This window comes from Diceros bicornis, chromosome 13 (assembly GCF_020826845.1).
Source record: "Diceros bicornis minor isolate mBicDic1 chromosome 13, mDicBic1.mat.cur, whole genome shotgun sequence".
NCBI classification, from domain to species: domain Eukaryota; kingdom Metazoa; phylum Chordata; class Mammalia; order Perissodactyla; family Rhinocerotidae; genus Diceros; species Diceros bicornis.
Window position 1 is genome coordinate 30,123,364 of NC_080752.1, and position 19,923 is coordinate 30,143,286.

General features: G+C 50.5%; 1 protein-coding gene across 1 annotated transcript in view; it reads right to left on the reverse strand.

The window, feature by feature from the left end:
- CASZ1 (castor zinc finger 1) overlaps positions 1–5,874 on the reverse strand; it is a 149,196-nt gene extending 143,322 nt beyond the window's left edge. Inside the window, exon 1 of the mRNA XM_058552872.1 lies at positions 5,830–5,874. The gene's annotated coding sequence lies outside the window, so the exon portion shown is untranslated. The remainder of the gene's footprint in view (positions 1–5,829) is intronic.
- Between the last annotated feature and the right edge of the window lie 14,049 nt (positions 5,875–19,923).

Here is a 19,923-nt window from a genome sequence, read left to right on the forward strand (position 1 = left end):
TATTTTTAATGCCAAAAGCCTAAAGATTCATTCGGTTGACTCAGAGCCTCTTTTAACTTACTTCAGATGAGGGGAAATGTCCTTTTTAATTCTGTCTGAGTATAAATATAATATAAATGCTTTTCTCTTTATCTCATTCCCCTTTCTTAAGGACACACACAAAACCCCAGCTATACGTGAAATTTTAAAAAGTGGGGGACAGAGTACAAATGTGCTTAAATAATGCATGTCTGCTGGGGGGCCAAGGAGCTGCTGCAGAACATCAGCTGGACCTCTAGTATATTTCAAAAGTTAAGGGGTGACATCATAAGGCTTCTTATTAGCAAAAGGTCCATTTGAAAAGGGTAGAACATAAATGGAACATAAAAAAAGGCAAACTTTGCTTCTACCTTCCCAATACTGGCACTACGTACAGAAGGGAGATATGCTGTCTATATCATTTTACATCCTCAAAAGCCACCCCCCTCCATCAAAAAAGAAGTTAAAAAATCCAAGTCATGGTCGATCATCATAGCTGTCAATTCCTGAGAAGCAGAAACCAGCTTCGAGTCGCAAGTCTAAGGGGGAAAAACAAAAATAAAAACCCACTATAATTCGGGAAATATAAACCAGAGGGGATTCCAAAAGGTACTTTTCCAGGAAAAAGCAATGGAGACAAAGGCTGGGGAAAACTGGAGCTCAAGGAGAATCAAAAAGAAAAACTTTGTCTTTCCAATTAACTAGACTGGGGAAAAAGGGGGGGGGGCACATTACTACCAACTCATTAGTCCTTTCCTGTAAACAATTTAATTAAATTCTGCTAAATACAGGAGAAATACTCCTTTTGGAGTGATTCCCCCCACCTCGAAAGCAAATTCCTTCAGGTGACTCCCCTATGCCCACACTTCCCCGGCAGCACAACCTTCAGATGGATTTCCAACCCAGGCGTGGACTGCACTGCTCACGGCTGCAAGAATGACAGCCTCATATGTCTGAAAGCTGACACTTCAGCTTTTAAAAGAAATGGGGGAAAATAAGCTGTTGACTTCTTGGTTAAAGTATTTTCTTGTTCTAACTCATGTTCTTATGTCACTGGGCTAAAAAAAAAAGAGCGAGAGAGGGAGAGAAAAGAGAAGAAAGAATAGAGAGAGATATGACTTTCCTTGAATGATCTGTTTAACCTAAGCCAGAGGAAAAAAAAAGAAAGTCATTAATTACTTATGTGAGCTATTGCTTCAGAAAGACAATAAACCTGCCCGGTCGCCATGGATATGACATATTTGCTCTGAAAACAACACAATAATTAGCAAAGGGGAAAGATACAAGGAGAATATGCAAACTCCTGAGTTTAAAGCCACAGTGTTCTTTTCTACCCGTAAGCCTCTGTTCTACTTGCAATCCAAATCAAACAAATTTTTAAAATATAGCAAAGGGGGAAATAACAGGAATGGCTCCTCTCTCCTCTGAACTGAGAAGTAACAACCACTCCACCCCCTTCCAAAATAAAATATAAAAGAGAACCAGGATGGCAGAAGGACAGAAAAAAAAAGTCAAGTATTGCTTCTGTTTTATTTTCTATAGCAGGGGTGGAGTCTGAGGTTTGTTTTTTCTTTCTTTTTTTTTTTTTTTAAAGTGTGCTCTTATTTAGCATTGGACCTTCTGGTCAGATATAAATTTATTTATGAAAGCCAAATGCCCTGTGTATGGCTCACCCCTCCCCAAGTAAATGGAAATATGAAGGGGCGGAGGTGGGGGGGTTCTAGTTGAAAAAGCAAAGTGGTATACTCAGCATCAACTCTAGAGAGGAACATCCACTCCCCCCACCTCCAAGAAAATGGAACCTGGGCCTTACTTTAATATTAAAAATGCATTAAATGGTTTTACCTACAACTTAGTCCCAGAGGATCATTAAGAAATGCAATCGCTTTGTATCATATCTGTCAGCGTGATAAATATATGAGTTCAAAGCAGGTTTGCAATTTTTAAGAGTGTTGAAAACCAAGATAATTTCTTTCTGCCTTACTTTCTTAATTCACTGCACCCACCTCCTCAAAGTCACAGAAAAATACCTGAGGAAAGGAGAGAAGAGAAGAAAAGGAGAAAAAGTTGATATGCTCTCACACACCAGACACAGGTTATTGGTATTCCCCTAAAAAGTAGGGAAATTAGGACTGTAAAATATTTGGGTGAGTATTTAAAAAAAAAAAATTTAAAGCACTCCATTAAGTTTGAGTAAAAACTCCTTTTCCCCTCTTCCCAGAGGCTAACTTTCCAAAAACAGATGGTCAGGATCTAAAAGAGAAGCAAATATACCTCAACCCCCACAGGCAGAGAAATCTAACTTTGAACTTCTTTTTAAATTAAAAAGGGGGAGGGAGGCGAGATAAACTATTAATAAGTATGAAAAATTAACTGAGCTACAAGTTTTGTTTTTCTTGTTCAAAAAATTCTTTAAACACAAGGGTAGCAGATATAAAGGAGAGGTTCACATTTGACTGACTTCCTATTTTTTTAACAATAGTTTTTTTTTTTTAGATTGGACTCTTTGATCTTGAAAGAATTTTGCTCTTATATGATGGGGAAGAAGGGGGTGGTAGTGAAATGATCTGTTTTAAATGATGATGCAACTTAGGGATCAAAGCCTTAGCTTTCTTCTAGCCATAATATGCTGTACTTGCCACAAAGCGTGAGTCTCCGGGCTCCTCTCCTTCGTAAGAAGGAAATAAAATACACAGAGAAAGACGTGAAGTCTCTGCAAGGTGCAAAGTCTAAAAAACAAACAAAAAAAGGCAAAAAAAAAAAAAAAAAGGAGGAGGAGACACTGCCCCTTTAAACGTTTTAGTGCATATGGAGTTTGATTTCTGAAAGAGATCAGTTTAACATCTCCATAGAAACCAGCAACAGATTATCATCAACAGAATAAATAACTAGTCTAATAAATTAAACAGGAGGCATAAGATCGCTGGAAACCTGATTACTGAAGTTCAACAATATTCTCCATAAACTCTCGTTAACCGCCTATAAGGTGGCTAACAAGATGGGGGGGGGGGGCGTCAATCTCTCCAATCCGCCGGATTCCGGGGAGAGAGATGGTGGCCGCTGCCGGGAAGGAAAAAGTTCCCCATCCTGCCCTGGAGAGGGTCTGAGAGCTCGAGCGAGGGGCAAACCATAAAACCGAAGTTTGGGAAGTGGGAAAGCGGCTGAGCGTCGGGGGAGGTAGCGCGAGTCGCCGGAGACGGCGCGGGACGCGACGCCCGCCCGGGACGCACCGCCTCGCCGCCACCAGGGTGCAAACCCCGAGCTTTGCGCTCGGGCGCCGAACAGCCCAGCGCCCCCTCTGGGCACGTGGAGCGCAGCCCAGGCGCAGCCCCCGGGGACCAACTACCCCCCTCGCCACGCCCGGCGCAGCTGCTCCTGCTCAGCCCGGACAGCTCCCTTTAGGACGGCGACGTGTGTGTGTGTTTGTGTGGTGTGTGTGTGCGCGCGCGCTCGCCGTGGGGTGGGCGGGGGGGGGGGCGCACCAATTTACCGGGCGATGTTTTCCAGTGCCCTCGCGCGCTCTCATCGCACGCCTGTACCGGCTTAGAGACGTCCTAAATTTACAACTTTGCCTGGCGACTACCCTGGCTTTTTCCCCCTCGCCGCCCCCATCTCTTTGAGTGTGCGGGGTGTTGGCAGGACGAGCACACACTCTGAGGGTCGTGACCCCAGACTTCGCTGGGGTAGCGACGCATAAACCCCCAGTCGCGCCCCTGATCCAGCCGGGTTTGGGGGAGCTCCAGGCTCGTTGGAGGGGTGTTTTCGCTGCTTCCCTGGTGGACAAATCATACACACCCGCACCCTCCCCAGCGTGACTGGAAGGAGGTCCTCGCCGCACCCACGGCCCGCTTCGCAATCTGAGGCTGGGTCAAGAAGAACTTGTGTGGAGCGAGAAGCGGCCCCCTGCCTCCCTCGGCACTCCTCTCCTCCCCCAACTCCGGACCCGGGTCGGGGATGACTTGGAAGAAGAATCTGCGCCCACCCCCTAGAGAAAAATCTATTATTATTATCTTAATCTACGCCCCCAAAGTGTCCCTCCCGCCGTGATTGACGGCGCATACACCTGTTCCCCTCGCCGAGGAGCTTCCAACGCTGGGGACACACATTCTCCCAAACGCTCTGCAGCGGCCCAGTGCCCGCCGGCTGCCCTCGCCCGGCCGGCCCCCGCCCGCCGCCCCAGCGCGCCCCTGCTCGTACCTTGCCACCCCAGCGGCCGCCCCCTCCCCTCCCAGGCCCGGCTCCCCGGCCCGCCCGCTCCCGGCCGCGCTGGCTTCGGAAAGAGAGAAAGAACAGAAAGCAAAACTTCCTGGCGGCCGACGGCCATCAGCTGCACATTCTGCAAATGCCACCGAGTAAAAATAAACCGGCCGCCGCTCCGCCCGGCCGGCTCACCCCGGGCGCACGACTCAGGCCCCTGCCCCGGGAGCTCCCTGACTGTGGGTCCAGCCCGATCCCCCATTCCCGCGCGCCCGCTGGAGCCCCGCTCCCCGATGCTCCTCTGCCAGCCACCACGCGCTCCTTCGCCCTGAAGTTCGACCCCAAGTGACCCGGCAGGGCCCTCTCCCCTTTGGTGCCCCCCTGTGCCCCCACAAGCTACTCTTCCCTCTGTCCTCCCCTTGGTGCCTATTTCAGCCGTGCGCCCCCGGATTCAGGGCTCTCCTTCCCCAATTGCTGAGCCCCGAGGTCACCCTCAGCCCACCCTGGGGGCACAGACCCCGCCAGACTCTCTCCCACCGCGGCCGAGCCCCCTGGGAGCGCACAGTTCCACCCGCCCGCCCGCCTGCTAGCCCAGCGTCCCACGTCCCCGGGCGCAACTTCTCTCCCGTCGCACACAACAACCGCGGCAACTCCCCCTAACTTTTCCCCGGACCCAGGCGACAGCCGCACGGCCCTCAGCCGGTGACCCGGCTCCCTGTGCCCAGCACTGCCAGCCCTGCACCGGGGGAGGCTGGGGTGGGGGGGGGGGGAGTGAGGAGCGTCACTTGCCGCGCCCGGAGCAGCGCACTTGAGACAAACTTCTCAGGCACAAATGAAAAAGGGGGCGCCGCTCCCCCAAGTCAAGCAACCTCTTGCCTTCGTTTTCCCACCCGGAGGCACCCCTTGGCACCCTGCACCTAAATGAACACTGCCTACCTCTGCCGGTAACACCTACACCCTGGTATTAGGGCACAAGAGTCGGCTGGAGGGGTTCCTCACCCACCCCTTCCCCTGGGCAAAGTCTTGCAAAGTCACCCCAGCGCCCCTCACCCCTGCCTCCTTCTCTGCCCTGGAGAGCGCACGAACCCATGCAGTAGGGGGGTTGGGGGGGACGTAGGGGGAAGGAGTGATTCCTCGGTATAGGAGAGCACCTGCCTGCCCCCCGGGAGCCCGCAGGGCGGGGGGCGCCCCCACCCTCTTTGCAAAGTCCTGCACTCGCGCCTGGCACCTCCCCCTCTTCTCCCCTACCCCGCCGCCCCCTCAGCTGGAGTAAGTGACCCCCAGGAGCAGCAGCCCTCCCCTCCCCTGGAGCCGCGCGCTGGGCATTCCCCTGGCCACGACGGGCGACGCGCCGCCCCGCGCCCGGGTGCCAGCCCTCCGTGCCCCCTGCCTCCCGCACGGCCGGAGTTGGGTGGCAGCCGCCGCGCGCAGGCTGGCTGGCTGGCTGGCTGGCTCTCTCGCTCGCTCGCTCGCTCGCCCGCTCCCTGCTGCAAGCGGCAGCCCGGGGGGTGGGGGGCTGCACCGGGACAGGGGGCGAGGCGGGGAAGCACCCTGAGGCCCGCGGAGCTGAGGGGCTTGGGGGGGCCGCGGCGGAGGGAGCGCCGAGTCTCTTACCTGCACTTGGGGCGGCTTTGGGTGACTTTCCAAGTCCGGGGGAAAAATGTGTGTGTGTTTGGGATGGAGCGCCGCGGGCGCGCATGCGCTGCCCAAAGTTGCCGGATCCCGGATTTTTCGCTCCCAGTCTCCGCTCTCGCCCGCTGTGATTATGGAATTCTCCGCGGCCGAGCGGGCGAGTGGGTGGCATGCAAAACCCGGGCCGGATCGCGGGGCCGGGCTCCGCTCCACCCTCACACCCCCAGACCTTCCCCTCCTGGTTTCTTCCCACCCATCGTCCCGGCTGAGGTCGGCTTGCGCGCGCCACGAGACACGGCCTGCGGAGGAGCATCTGAGCGCGCTCCGCTCTTTCGCGGCTGGAGAAGCTTTCTACTCCCCGCAACTGAGGGGAGCTGAGGCTGGGGGACAAGAGAGACGGGACGGGACTGGGTGACTTTTCACCTCTTCTGAACCCCGAGAGCCCGTCTGTTTCCCACTTTTCCACTGAAAAACTAGCTCTTTTCTGCAAGTTAGAATTTAAAATTGTCGAACCCAAAGGAACGTGATGTTCTCACTCTTTATCCGCTTTGCACTTATTCTTTGCAAGGGAGTTTTTCATTCAGTCCATTGTGCAAGAAATAAATCCTCAAGTGAGCAAGATAGGCCGTGAAGAATGAACCTGGGGGGGGGGGCCGGGTGCAGATAATGAACATTAAAACAAGTGAATTGTATTATTTCAGAGAGTGAAAGTATCCGTGAAGAAAATAAAACAAGGCAATAGGGTAAAGAGTGTCTTGGGAGAGCTAACTTCCCCCTCTCTAGGTGTCAGAGGAGGGCCTCTTTGAGGGGGACCTTCATACTCCGCTGGAGAAATCCCCCTTTTCTCCCTTTGCCCACCCTGCCCAGCTCCAGTTGGTCTGAGGTGGCCACACCAGGCTGAGCCTGGAGGTCAGCAGCAATCCTCCGCCCGATAGCTCTGGTCCTGCCTTTCTCCACCAGGCCACCGGCATCCCAGGACTGAGGTAGTCCCTGTACCTGTTTTCCCTTCTGAACAAGGACAGGATGGAAATAAACCTGAAAGAAAGGAGGAAACCCTCACATAGTGAGATAAGTAAGAAATTGACCACAGTAGTAAACTAAATAGCCAAATGATTCCTCAAATAAATGAATAAAAATTCAAAGTATGACCCACAACTTGGAGAAGTGTTCAACAGAGTGCATTAAACTAGGAGGAAATGCCACAGGCTAGTAAACACTGTTGCAGGGTGGTAGACTTTGGGGCCTAATCTGCAAGGTTTCAGCAAAGCCTCTCAGGACTGGAAGTGACCAGAAGCCTTGTATAGTAATTGCCCAAGACAGATATCTGCTGGGACGCATTCCATGCCCTGCCTTAAGCTGTAAGTTAATTGGTAAATGGATAGAGACTGGGGACTCTGGGGCCCCCTGGCCCTGAGGTGGCCAGGATTTACCCTATCCCCTAATAAAGCCTCCAGATTTGGGGGAGCAGGCTCAACAGTCTCACAACCCTTAGATGCTGTGTGATCTCTACTTGTTTTGAACTGGCTGAGAAGAAACCAACTCAAAGACAGAGCTCGTCTCCTTACCACCTGGAATGGGTCTAGGAATCAGTTTAGGATTTGTCTGCACAGGGAGGCCAGATTTGGGAGTGAGACACACCTCTCGGGTTCATTTAGTTTTCTCCCTTCCTTCTCCCCAGAATTAACAGGAAGCAGCAACACATCAATAATTAACAGTCTCCATGGACCACTGACCCATTACTTTCCATCACCACCCCCACCTTCAAAGGCGTCCTCAGTTCCTAGGAGTTAGCTGCTGGCCTACCACCTACAAGACCCATGTGCCCGGTGACTCAGCAGAATGCACAGCCCCAAAGATCTCCAGCCCAATCCTGCCTTTCTGCAGAAGGAGACACTGAGGCAGGGTGAAAGGTAGTGACCTGAGAAGTGGTGAGGTAGGTCTTCTAACCTTTGATTTGGAGCTGGTTCCGCTCCTGGGCCAGAAGAGAGACATGGTTAAGGGCTGGGGCTTTGGGGTCAGACCCCAGCCACTCCCCAGCTGGGTGACCTTGAGTAAGGCATTTGACCCCTCTGTGCCTCAGTTGCCTCAACAGTAAAATGGGGATAGTAATAGTGCCTACTGCCTTCGCTTGTTGAGAGGCTAAAATGAGTTAATGCAGGAAAAGTGCCTGGGCCAAGACAGTGATCGATAAATGCCAGTAATTGTCATTGCTCTTTGGGACATCCAGTGCTCCCTCTGCTTCTCATTTCCTCCTGTCCTATCTCCCTTCCTTCTTCTCTTCTGTCGTTTTTTTACTCCAGCAACAGTCCTGCACTCATTCCTTCATTCAGCAGGCACTTGCCGAGCCCCAGTGAGGAGCATATCTTTACCAGGGCTGGGAAGACAAAAATGAACTAGATAGGCCCTGGCTGAGGAGTTTGATAGTCTCTCCTCTCCCGCTTTTCCCACTATAAGGCTCCCCCTCCCCCCCAACCTAACAGCCACATCTCACCCACCAAACTTTTATTAAAACATTTATTCTTCCCTCCATTTTTTCTCAGCTGCTTCACAATTCTCCATCCCCCAGAGTCTTTCTGCTTCCTCTGAAGGAACCTGATCTGGGGTCAAGGAAGCTGGAAGCAGAGGTGAGGCTGGGAGGAGCACAATGGGGTGAGGTGAAAAGGGAAGGCTCCTCTTCCTTTCCCATCTACCACCCCCAACTCAAAAAAAAAAAAAAAAAATTAAAACAAAGCAAGGGGCTAGGAGAGAGCACCACACCCAAAGAGCAGCCTCTGCTCTCTCAAGGCTCTCAGTCCTGTTCCCCACCTCCACTTCCCTTGCAGGGACTGAAATCAGATGCTCTTTTCCTCATTTGCTTCATTTTAGCATTTCCTGGGCTTTCCCTAAAATAAAATACAAACTCTTTGCCATGGTCAGCAAGATCTGGCCACCGCCTGCCCCTGGACCTCACCCCCCCACCCTGCCCTCGGTCACACTGCCCTGACACGCTAGCTTCTTGCTGTCCTGGAAAAGGCTGTCCCTACCTCAGGGCCTCTGCACTTGCTGCCTCTGCCCGGGATGCTCTTTCGTGGCTGATTCCTTGGCATCATTCAAGTCTCTGCTCACATGTCACCTCCTCAGCTAGGCTTTCTCCCTCCAGTAGCTCCCAGCCTTTCTCTCTCTTTACCCTGTTTGAGTGTCTACAATGATTTTGCTTATTCATTTGTTTCCATGTTTCCTGCCCAGCTGCCCCTGCTAGAATGGGAGCTCCTTGGAGGCAAGGGCTTTGTTCTGTGTCCCCTCACGTCCTCAGCCTTGAACAGTGCGTGGCACATAGTAGGTCCTCCCTCTCTGTGAGTCAGGCACTGAATCCAGATGAGCCTACGTGGTTCCTGCCCTTGACAGACCTATGCTGTGGGAGGATGACGAGAAGGCTCCTGGGACAAAATTTGGGGAAGGGGGAGCAGCTGGTGCAACTTAGGCGTTGCCAGGAGTTGCCAGGTTGACATGGTGGCTTTGCCGTGTTTTCCACTCCCTGGCATTTGGCCAGGGGTCAACAGTGGGGAAATAGATGGCCCCCCAACAGGTGGGAGGGGAAGGGAGGTCAGCTAAGGCCCCTATAGAGGTCATCTATCTAGCCCCCTACCTCCTGGTGGGCTGGCTGGGATCCAGACCCTCTCCCATTTCTAAGTCTCCAGGGAAGACCCCCTCATGCTCCCCGCTAGACAGTGAGCTTCCTGAGAGTAGGATCCGTGCCTTTATTGCAGAAGCCGAGGAGTCAAACACAGTGCCTGGCACTCAGGAGGCTCTCGATGATTGATTGCTGAACAAATAAATGTGAGTCTGTCTCAGTTTGTTTAATTGGGAAAGCCTTGAAAATAATCACAGCTCCACTTCCTGGTCGCAGTGTTTTGGTTTCTGGTCCTCTGCAGTGACAGAAAGCAACACCTAATCGTACATCAGAGGCTGTTATTTATTGAGTGGTTATTATGTGCCAGGCACCATGCTAAACATTTGTGTTATCTGTTAGACCCACAACAACTGTATGAGGTGGTTATTATTATGAATATACCCATTATACAGATGAGGAAACTGAGGTAAAGAGAATAACTTTCCCAAGGCTGAGCTTGGCCGTCTGACTCCAGGGCCAATGCTTTTCACTCCCAGGGACCAGCTGCTTGGGTGGGCAGGTGACAAAAGCCTCACACCCCGACTTACCCTGGTGCAACAAGCGTTTATACCTTTACTCTGAATTCATAAAGAGATGCAACTTGAGGGCCAGCCCTGTGGCTTAGCGGCTGAGTGTGCGCGCTCCGCTACTGGCGGCCCGGGTTCGATTCCCGGGCGCGCACTGATGCACCGCTTCTCGGGCCATGCTGGGGCTGCGTCCCACATGCAGCGGCTGGAAGGACGTGCAGCTGTGGCATGCGGCTATCTGCTGGGGCTCTGGGGAAAAAAAAAGGAGGAGGATTGGCAGTGGATGTTGGCTCAGGGCCGGTCTTCCTCAGCAAAAAGAGGAGGATTGGCATGGATGTTAGCTCAGGGCTGATCTTCCTCACACACACACAAAAAAGAGAGAGATGTGAGTGCATTGGGCGAGGAGGAGGGAGCAAGTAGAACAAATCTGTCCTTTAATGTAAATCTTATTTCAATCCTTTAGTAAAAGTCAAAAGGAACCAAAGAAATCACAGGGCCAAGCACCAGATTTTGTACACAGTAAGCACTCAATAAATGTTGACAAAGAATCATTATTTTTAAATTTAAAAAATTAAATTTTTTTTCCTTGTTTCCCTTTTTCCTAAGCTGCTCCTAATTTTGAGGTTCTTCTTGGGTGAGATCTGTGTTTTTCGGGTTCACTAGGCCTAGCCTGGTGCTTGCATCACAGTAGGTGCTCAATAGATGCTTAGTGACTGAATAATTAAACAAATGCCCGAGATAAGTGATTATGGTGATTACTGGGCAAGTTGTAATTAAAAATAAAAAAAGCTGAGTGCATTTCTTTTATTTACGAATGTCTCTCTCGGGAATCCTGGGAAGGGAGAATGGGAGAGGGGGCTTTTTCTCAGACACTAAGCTGGGTTCCCGAATCCCATCCAAGTTGATGAACTTGACAAATCCTTCCACCCTTAAGTTCCCTCATTCCTTTCGCAAAGCACATAACTATTTGTTTCTGACTGTGTACAGAATACGTGTTTATTGTAGAAAATTCAGAAATGACAGATAAACAGGAAGAAGAAAATTGAAATCATCTGTAATCCCACCACCCATGAATAATCACTCTGGATGTTTGGGTGTATTTCCTGCCAGTCTAGGTTTTCTGTGTGTTTGTTTTTTGTTTTTCACTTTGTTTTGTTTTATAAAATCAGAATCACACTGAACATACCGGTTTTTGTTTTTGTTTTCAGTCTGCCAGGTATACGTAGCATGAATGCTTTCTCACGTCATTCAATATTCTTCTACAGCATGATTTTTAATGGCTGTATTGTAGTTTGATCATAATTTACCTAACCAGTCCCTCACTATTGGAAATTTTGGACATCGAACTCGTTTCCAATTCTTTTCATTATTATAAATAACTCTAATGAATATCTTTGTCCATAAATAATTGTGCACATTCCTTAAAGTGGAATTGTTGAGTCAAAGAGTGTGTGTACGTTTCAAAGCTTTTGATTCTCTCGTTGCCAAATTGCCCCCTCCCCGGAAGGCTGTGTGAATTTGCTCTCCCACCAGCAGCGTATGAGGAAGCCCATCTCTCCAGACGCTCTCCAACCTCTGGTTTTCTCTCTCTCTCTCTCTCTTTTTTAACCCCTGTTAATTTAATGGGTGAAAGAGTCTGTGATTCTAGTAATGAATCCTTATTAGAACTGTGCTGGCCACAAGCAGGGGCTGTTTCAAGGTTTGAGCGGCCTTGTTCAGACCCACAACCTCGGGGAAGAGATGAGGAGAAGGGCAGACTCCTAGGAGCAGGGAGCTGGAGCTGAAAGCTTAGCCCTTGTACAGGTTCTCGGGGGCTTCCAGAATGTCTCCCTGAGCCCGGGCTTCTCGGGCATCTGCTCAACTCTGGGGGGTGGAGGGATGGGGTCTATCTCAGTCTTTCAGCCTCAACAGAGATGAGCTCCCGCTTCCTCCTACCTCTCCGCCCACACCTTCCAGAAACCTCTTTCGACAGAGGAGCCTTAGGGATTTCTATGCCACAAATACTGCCTGTTTTCTGAGCTCAGGATCCACACTTTGTCCCTGCTTTCATTTTCCCTGCCTGAGCTCTCACTCTGGTCCAGTCAAGGGACAGGCTACTTTGTTTTCCGGTGCAACCTTCTCCTTTTCTAGTTTGTTCTAATTAATTTACTTTTTTGGTATTTATGTTTACCCCTGCCTGGTAACGAGAAGAATTGCAGGTGACTAATTTTTTCCTTTTAGGAAATGTTCCCTAGTCCCAAGATCTCTGATCTCTCTGGCCCCTTCCAGCCTTATTATCCTCTGAACCATCTAGCTTTTTTAAAAAATAGCTTTAAATTTCTGAAAAAAGGGGTAATTCACATTCACTGCTAACAGCTCAGGAAACACAGAGAAATGCAAATACAGATATGAGGCAGAAAATTTAAAAACATCCGCAATCTGAGAGCCATGCATTTGGGTGTGAATTGGACTTTAAAAATTAAAAGAATGAATTTAAATGAAATCCTCCAGGTACCTCTTTTTGAGCCCACCCCAGCAGTCTGCCTGGGTGACTCGAGGATGTGTATGGATAGGAGTCTTTCACGCCAAGTAGTGAGGTGTGTGTCTGATTTTATCTGTATGGGAGAGTGTGTGTGTGTGCACATGCCTGTGAGGAACTACGCGTCCCTTTAAAGGAGGGTTTGGATCCACGGAGGCATGGCTGTGCTCTGTTTGTACACTGGAAGACTGTGCTCCTGCTGTCAGTAGCCACCTGAATACAGAAAAGTACAGCCAGGTGAAGGGCAGGGCTGACTGCTGACGTCACCTCTTAGCCAAAGATCTACGGGCGACTCCTAACCCCTCCCACGCGTGCCAGGGAGGCGCAGGCCTGGCGCCAGGGCCCTGTCGAACAAGGGAAACTGAGTGATGAAGAAGGGACCACCAGTCCTCAGAACAAAAGCCACACTCCTGTGGCCTTTGTGGTTCCTGCCACTTACCACAGGGGCTCGTATCTCAGCCCCTTCGTCCTTCCTCCCCACCTCTCCCAGATCTGAAATCAGCACAGACCTCTGAGGGCAGAAGCAAAATGGACTAGTCATGGCTGTGCTGCTTCTGTCCCGGGGTACGATCCTGCCTGAGGTTGGTTGATGTGGCCAGGCCACGGGCCAAAGGAACCCACTGTGAGACTCCGGAAGTGGCCATGCTTCCTCCCGACTGGCACTTGTGCAGGTGCCGGCCGCCACCCATGGCACAGTGTCTCACAGAGGGCGGGGCCAGCCGGGGAGGCAGGAAAGAGCTGTTGTGCCGATGAGGTGCCATCGTGTCACACAGACAGGAGTGCCAGCTAGCTGAACGTGGGTGGGGGAGGGCTGCCCTGCTGTGCCAGCCTGGCCTGGATGTGAGCGACAGCCTTGCCCGTCTCTCCAGCCTCACCTCTCAACACCCTCTCTGTCATGCATGTGCACACCTTCTGCTCCAGCCACACGGAGCTGCTTAGAGTTCCAAATGTACCCTGCTGTGTCTCACCTCCCAGGCCTTTGTCCAGGCTGTTCCTTCTGCCCTAAAGACCTTTCCACCCCTTCTTTACTTGTCCTCCTCTCACTCACCCATTAAAACCAAAATAGGTATCACCTCCTCCAGGGAGACTTCCCTGATGTCCCCCTGCCCAAAACTGGGTTAGATGACTTCATTTTGGCTCCCATAGCCCCCTTGTATCCTCAGTCACAGCACTTATCACACTGTGTTATAATTGTCTTCTCCCAGTAGACTGTGTGTGTGTGTGATTTCTAAATCTACGTTTAAATAATCTGTGTATTGGAGCCTGGATTTCTGAATTAGGTCACATGAGTTCAAATCCCAGCTCTGCTACTTACTAGCAGTACGACCTCAGGCAAGTTCCTGACCTCTCTCAGCCTCAGTGTCCCCAACTGCAAAATGGCAACAAAATCAGTATCTGCCTCAGAGCATTGTCAGAAGAACTGATTGAGAATATTCATGCAAAGCGCTTAGCCTGGGTTCACACATAATAACTGTTGTTATTATTATTCCCAGCGTCTAGCAGAATGCTGAGAAAATGTCAGGTGAATGAGCAGCATCTGTGTGTTTGATGTGCCCATGTGTGTGGATGTGTGGCGTATACCAGGGCGTGGTGGCGTGGGGGGAGAACCAGCATATATGAGGAGTCAGGTCCTGTATAGATGTGTGTGTCCACTCCGAAGGGTAATGGGCTGGTTATTTATGGTCAGGGCTTAAGGAAAAAAAAAAAAAAGACAAACCAGTGTTCAGTAATGACAAAGTAATTACCTTTTTATTATTTTTTCAATAGAATTCAGAGGGAGTGCGGGCCTCGGCTGTGGCCAGAATATCCAGCCTGGCTTTGCAAATATCTTGATGCTTTGAGCAACCCCCATTCCAACTTCCAGCCAGGGAAAGGCTGAAGAGGGCTGAGCAGTCCTCCAAACATGGAAGAGGCCAGGGACAGGGAGAGGGGCTGCCCAGGCTCCAAAACGGGAGCTCCAAAGGCAGAGCTCTCCCAAGCCCTGGCTGAGTTGTCCACATAGAAGGGGCCAAACCAGAGCCTAGAACATTTAACAGACAACATTGCAGAGTGGGAAATTGAGGCCCAGAGAGAGGGAGCCACTTACTCACCTGTGAACATGCAGCGAGTTAGTGGCAGAGTGGGAGCAGAGTCCAGGTCGTCTGACCCCAAGCCTGTGCTCTTTACCACCACGTGACTCACTTGAAAATAGGGGTCTGCTTGGCCCTGGAGCTTTGCCTCAAATTTCTACCTGGAACCGGCCTGATTTGCCAGAAGGTGACTTTTTTGAGGGGTCCTTCACGGGATTGTTGGAGACATAATTTTAAGGCACCAGGACCCAGGATGTTAACTAGACTACACTGTGATTGGCATTATCTATCTATTAATGGCTAACGGCCAGGGAGGGGACCAAATCCACTTTAGCCTCTTGTGTGTTCATCCATCCACCCATCCCTGCAAACAAACTTCTCTTCATCCATCCAAACTTCCTTTCTTCCATCCATGCATCCATGCATCCATGCATCCATCCATCCATCCATCTATCCATCCATCCATCCATCCATCCAATTATCCATCCATCCATCCATCCATCCATCCATCTACTCATTTAGTCATTCATCCACCCATACAACCTTCCATCCATTCACCCATCCATTCATCCACTCACCCATCCATTTATCCAACAAACATCTGTGGATGCCCCGATGTGCCAGGCACCTTGCTAGAACCTGAGTCTGGGGATGCTGAGATGCACAAAACAAAATATCTGGAGTAACCCATGAAGAAACTTCGTGGCCTAGGAAGCTTCTCAAAAACACTAGAGACAAGTGCAGGTAGATGAAAGTGACCTGACAGGGAGTCAAGCCCCTGGAATTCCAGGCCCAGCTCTGTCACTTGCTTGCTGAGGGCTCTTGGATATGTCCCTTCGATTCTGTCTTTGCCATGGTTTCTTCTTCTATCAATTGGGAGTGTTGGACTAGCTTGGAGGGCAGGTGGACCCTGTACAGAGAAGATCTCCTGGATGAGTGGTCTTTTGAGCAGGAGATTGTGAAGCTCCAAGGGTGCAGGGCATAGGAGTTCCCTTGGTTTGCGGTGAGAGGATGAGGACCAGAAGACTCTGGAAGAATAAGGAAGAGGAATGAAGTGTGGGGAGTCTGCTCCAGCTCCACCTCGCTCTCTGGGTCCTCAAACCATTCCTCACTTTTCCTAACCTGCCTGTGGGTCCCCTAGACCTGGGATCTCTGATTCCAGGGAACAGACGAGACCCCGTCCCTTTATCCTCCGTTCCCCACCTCCCAGCCCCTGCCTCCCCACAGCTGTGATAACCCACACGTAGCGCTCTGCCCTCTGGAATTTATTTTAAGGTCTTGGCTTGTTTATTTATTTTATTTAGAGATTTCTCGGTGCTTTGTGGGGAGGAAAATTCGAATGGGGTGATTATGAAATACTATTTCACCTCGCTGTTCATTCACAACAAACAAAGAGAAATGATTGGTGATTAAAAATGCATTCTCTCTGCTTGTTTTCTTTTGTTTTACCATTATGGAAATATTATAAATACTGAATACTAATCTAGACCTCGGGGACCTCACAGACCTTCCAGAAACCAAGGCTCCTGCTCTTCCCTGGGGCAGCCTCACGCTGTCCTCTGGGGCCCCAAACTATGGCTCAAACCCTCCCAAGAGGGTCCCAGGCCAGAAGGCCCCATCACTCAGTCCTCACTGGACAGGGATTGAAGTCACCCACTTCCTTGTCCTGGTTCCTTGCTTTGGCAGAACCGGTCAAGGACAGCAGATCTGTGCATACGGAGAGCGCTTGATCAATTCAAAAGTCATGATCATAGAGTTTTACTCCCAGAGTCAGCCTGAGCCCCACTCCCTGCCCCACCACTTCCTGGCTGTGTAAGCTTGGGCAGGTTGCTTCACCTCTCTGAGCTTCTGTTTCTTCCTCTGTAAGATGGGGGTAAAAATGGTACCCACCTTGTAGGGCTGCTTTGAGGATTAAATAGGATCATAACATCTTATCACAGGGCCTGGCAAACAGAAGTGCTCGATAAATGTTGGCTGCTATCTCAGTTAATACTCCCTCTCCCTCTTCTGGGTCTCAGTTTCTCCCTCTGGAAGGTGAGAGAGCTACACTGGCTGCCTTCTAAGTTCCTCCCAGCTCCGGTGGGCGAGGCTTCTGCCTCCAGGATGGGGTGCAGTGGGGACATCCTCCCGCATCCTGACTTTCTCGGAGACCTTGGCTCCTTCCTGGGAACACAGCCTGTGCCTGCTCGGCAGCCCTCCTAATCAGAGTCTGCTTCCCATGGCCTCTTGTTGAGCCATAAACCCGGCACTTCCTTGGGTTTCAATCACAAACAAATAAATAAGAGTCAGAGGGCCCAATCCAATTCCAAAGTGTTACACCAAGTCCAGATAAATAGCGAGTTCCGTGGTGTCCACGTTCCTTTTATCTTTCACTTTATTTAACCAAATTAACTGCTCTCCATGTCCCCTGCGTGTGAGTTTCTCTCTCTGTCATATAAAATACAATCACGCTTGCTTGCTACATGTTTCAGATACTTTATCATTAACATCAATTCCAGCCAAATTAGGAGTTTCTCCCAACATAATTGCCCTTCCCATTATCCAGCACTTTATTTTTTCAAAGCACTTTCCAACCATTAATTAGTTAACCCTTAGGACGCCCCAGAGCAGACGCTCAATGTCACCCTCCCTGTCTCCCAGCTGGGAAGGGGGGTAGGGAGGGGTCAGGTGGTTTGTTGGAAGTCACCCTGGATGTGGGGGCTGCAGGCTAGGGTGGGACCTTGGGAATCCTCCTTCCAGACTCAGACCCTCTGTCTGGGCCAGGTCGAGGCCTGGGCTGCAACCGACTTTAATGTGCTCTGAGCTGGCAGGGGGGCTGGGGGTCCCCAACACCTTTAAATCCCCTCACTCCTGATTCTCTCTATGGCTTGCCAAAGGAAGGAGGGAGCAGAATGGAAGATGGCTGGGTGGTGGCATCTCCTTTGCTGTGGAGAGTCAGGACAAAGAAAAGAGAATAAGACACCCATCAGACAAAGGGACAAGCAGGTGCCATGTCTATGGCCCAAACCATTTATTCGTTCCCACCACCAACAAGCACCCACTGAATACCTCAAAGGTGCCAAGTAGCAGACTTCCCTCCTCTAGAATGTCCAGTAAGCAAAGTGCCTTTGGTGTATGGTTGTGGTTTCTACAACCGAAGGGAAGACTTGGGGGTTGTTTGGAAAATTGGATCTCTTGGGCACCCATTCCAGAAGTGGCTGTGGCTACCAAGTGGGGCCCAGCTCCCTCCATAATTCTGCCAACACTTTGTCCTTTCCTAGTTGGGTGCAGCCACAGTCTTAGTCGGTCCCCAGCTATGTGGGCAACTTAAAACTTTAGAGCAGACATCCTGGGAAGATTCAGGGGATGCCATCCAGGGAAAACAAAATGATTTGTTTCTTGGACAGGGTTCTGGCTCGTCAAGATGAACTCTGCTTGCAGCTGCTAGGGACACACTGTCGAACCACCAATATTTTACATTTACAGCCTCTCCCTAGTCCTAACTTCTTTAATGATTTTTTTTTTTCTTAAAATACATGAGCTGGCTCCCACAGGGACATTGCCAGGAACCTTCAGAGAGGTTTTCCAAGCTGCTCGTTAACTCAGAGCCTGATGAGTTTCACAAGCTTTTCTGTTTCAGCCGCTCTCCTTCCTTCCAGTTGCCTTGAGGCTGGGGCCACACGCGCTAAGGCAGCCTTGCAGACAGAACACCAGCTACCAGCCCGAGAACTTTCCCCTGCCCTCCCCGCTCTTGTCGCGTGCTACTACTCTGTGAAATCAGACTGCAGGGAGCTTTTTCAACCCAAGGAACAGACTCGCCAGGAGGGCAGAGAGCACACTGACCATTTCCTCTCTGCAGTCAGACACCCTGGGGTCTGAATCCCAGCTCTGCCACTTCCTAGCAATTTGACCTTGGGCAAGGAGACCTCTCTAAGCCTCAGTTTTTCAATTGTCCAGTGGAGTTGTTGTGGGGGCCAAGTGAGACAAAGCATGTGAAGGTCTTAGCACAGTGCCTGGTCCATCGTGGGTGCTCAGGGGACGTGAGCTATCATTTTGGTCAAGGAGAAGATCGTAGGCTTTATTATGACTTTCATTCTTCCCACCTCCTCCCTTTCATTTTGTCTCCATCTAATTTCTTTCTGGGTCTGAATATGTAAGCAAGACGATGTGATTAGACAACACCCTCGACCTCAAGCTCTTCGTTTCACAGAGAATAGACATATAAAGGTGGCAAGATCTAGTTGGCCCCAAGCCCCTGACCAGCTGCCCCAGATGTGTTACCTTCCACATGGCCCTCGTGTTTCAAGCCCAGCTCCGTTGCCAGTCGCCATAAGCACCATGAGAGCAAGACCATGTCTGGCCTGACCAGGGTTGTCCCCCAAACTCCCATCTGAGTGCCTGGCCCATAGCAGCCGCTCCACAGATACCAGTGAATACTCAAATTGTCCATGGAGCTGTGCTCTTCCTCCTGGGCTGGGATTTTTTTTTTTTTCATCTCTTTTAAACTTCTGGAGCTCTGTGCAAAAATAGGTAATAGCTCCAGACTGACAAAAGCCATGGTGGACTCTTTCCTCGCTGCCCCTGCCTTTACAGCTTCACTAAAAAGGAACATCCTACTCATTCTCCCCTAACCAATGATTTTCCTGCAACCACACATTCATTTGTTCATTTATTCACTCAACAAACATTTACTGAGTGTTGAGTACAGCTAACCTGGGTTTGATCCTGGCTCTAACACATACCAGTTGGGAGAACTCAGGCAAGTGGTTTAACCAAGCTGATCCTGGGATTTCTCTTCTGTAAGAGGGGATAAGAGTGCCCAGCTCTCCAGTCTGTCATGTGGAGTTGATGAAACATCAGAAATGCCCAGCGCTTAGCACAGTGCTGGCACATACTAGGCCCTGCACAAGTGGCACGAATTTTTATTACGAGCAGAACTCAGTGTAAGGACCATAGGAGGTGCAGCTGAATTTGAGTCCCTCCTGTAAAGCTTTAGGTCAGCAGCAATCCTCCTGCAGGATTGAGAAAATCAAAACTCAGAGAGGTTGTGTGGTTTCTTCAGGTCACGGAGCAGAGCCGTGTGGCCAATCTAAGAACCTCAGACTCCGTTTCTAGCACCTTCCTCTACCACTCTCCTACTCTGCATTACACCCTGCCCCCTCACTCCCCACCCCTTGATGACACCTTTTACTCACACAGGTGCAGCCTAGGGCCTTCTCCGGCACACTTGAATGGCCAACTGGCACTCTGTGGGGCTGAGATGCCCCCGTGCAGGCCCACCATCATAGGGGGTTTATGCTAGAGACCCCACCAATGCCACTTCTGTGACAGCAA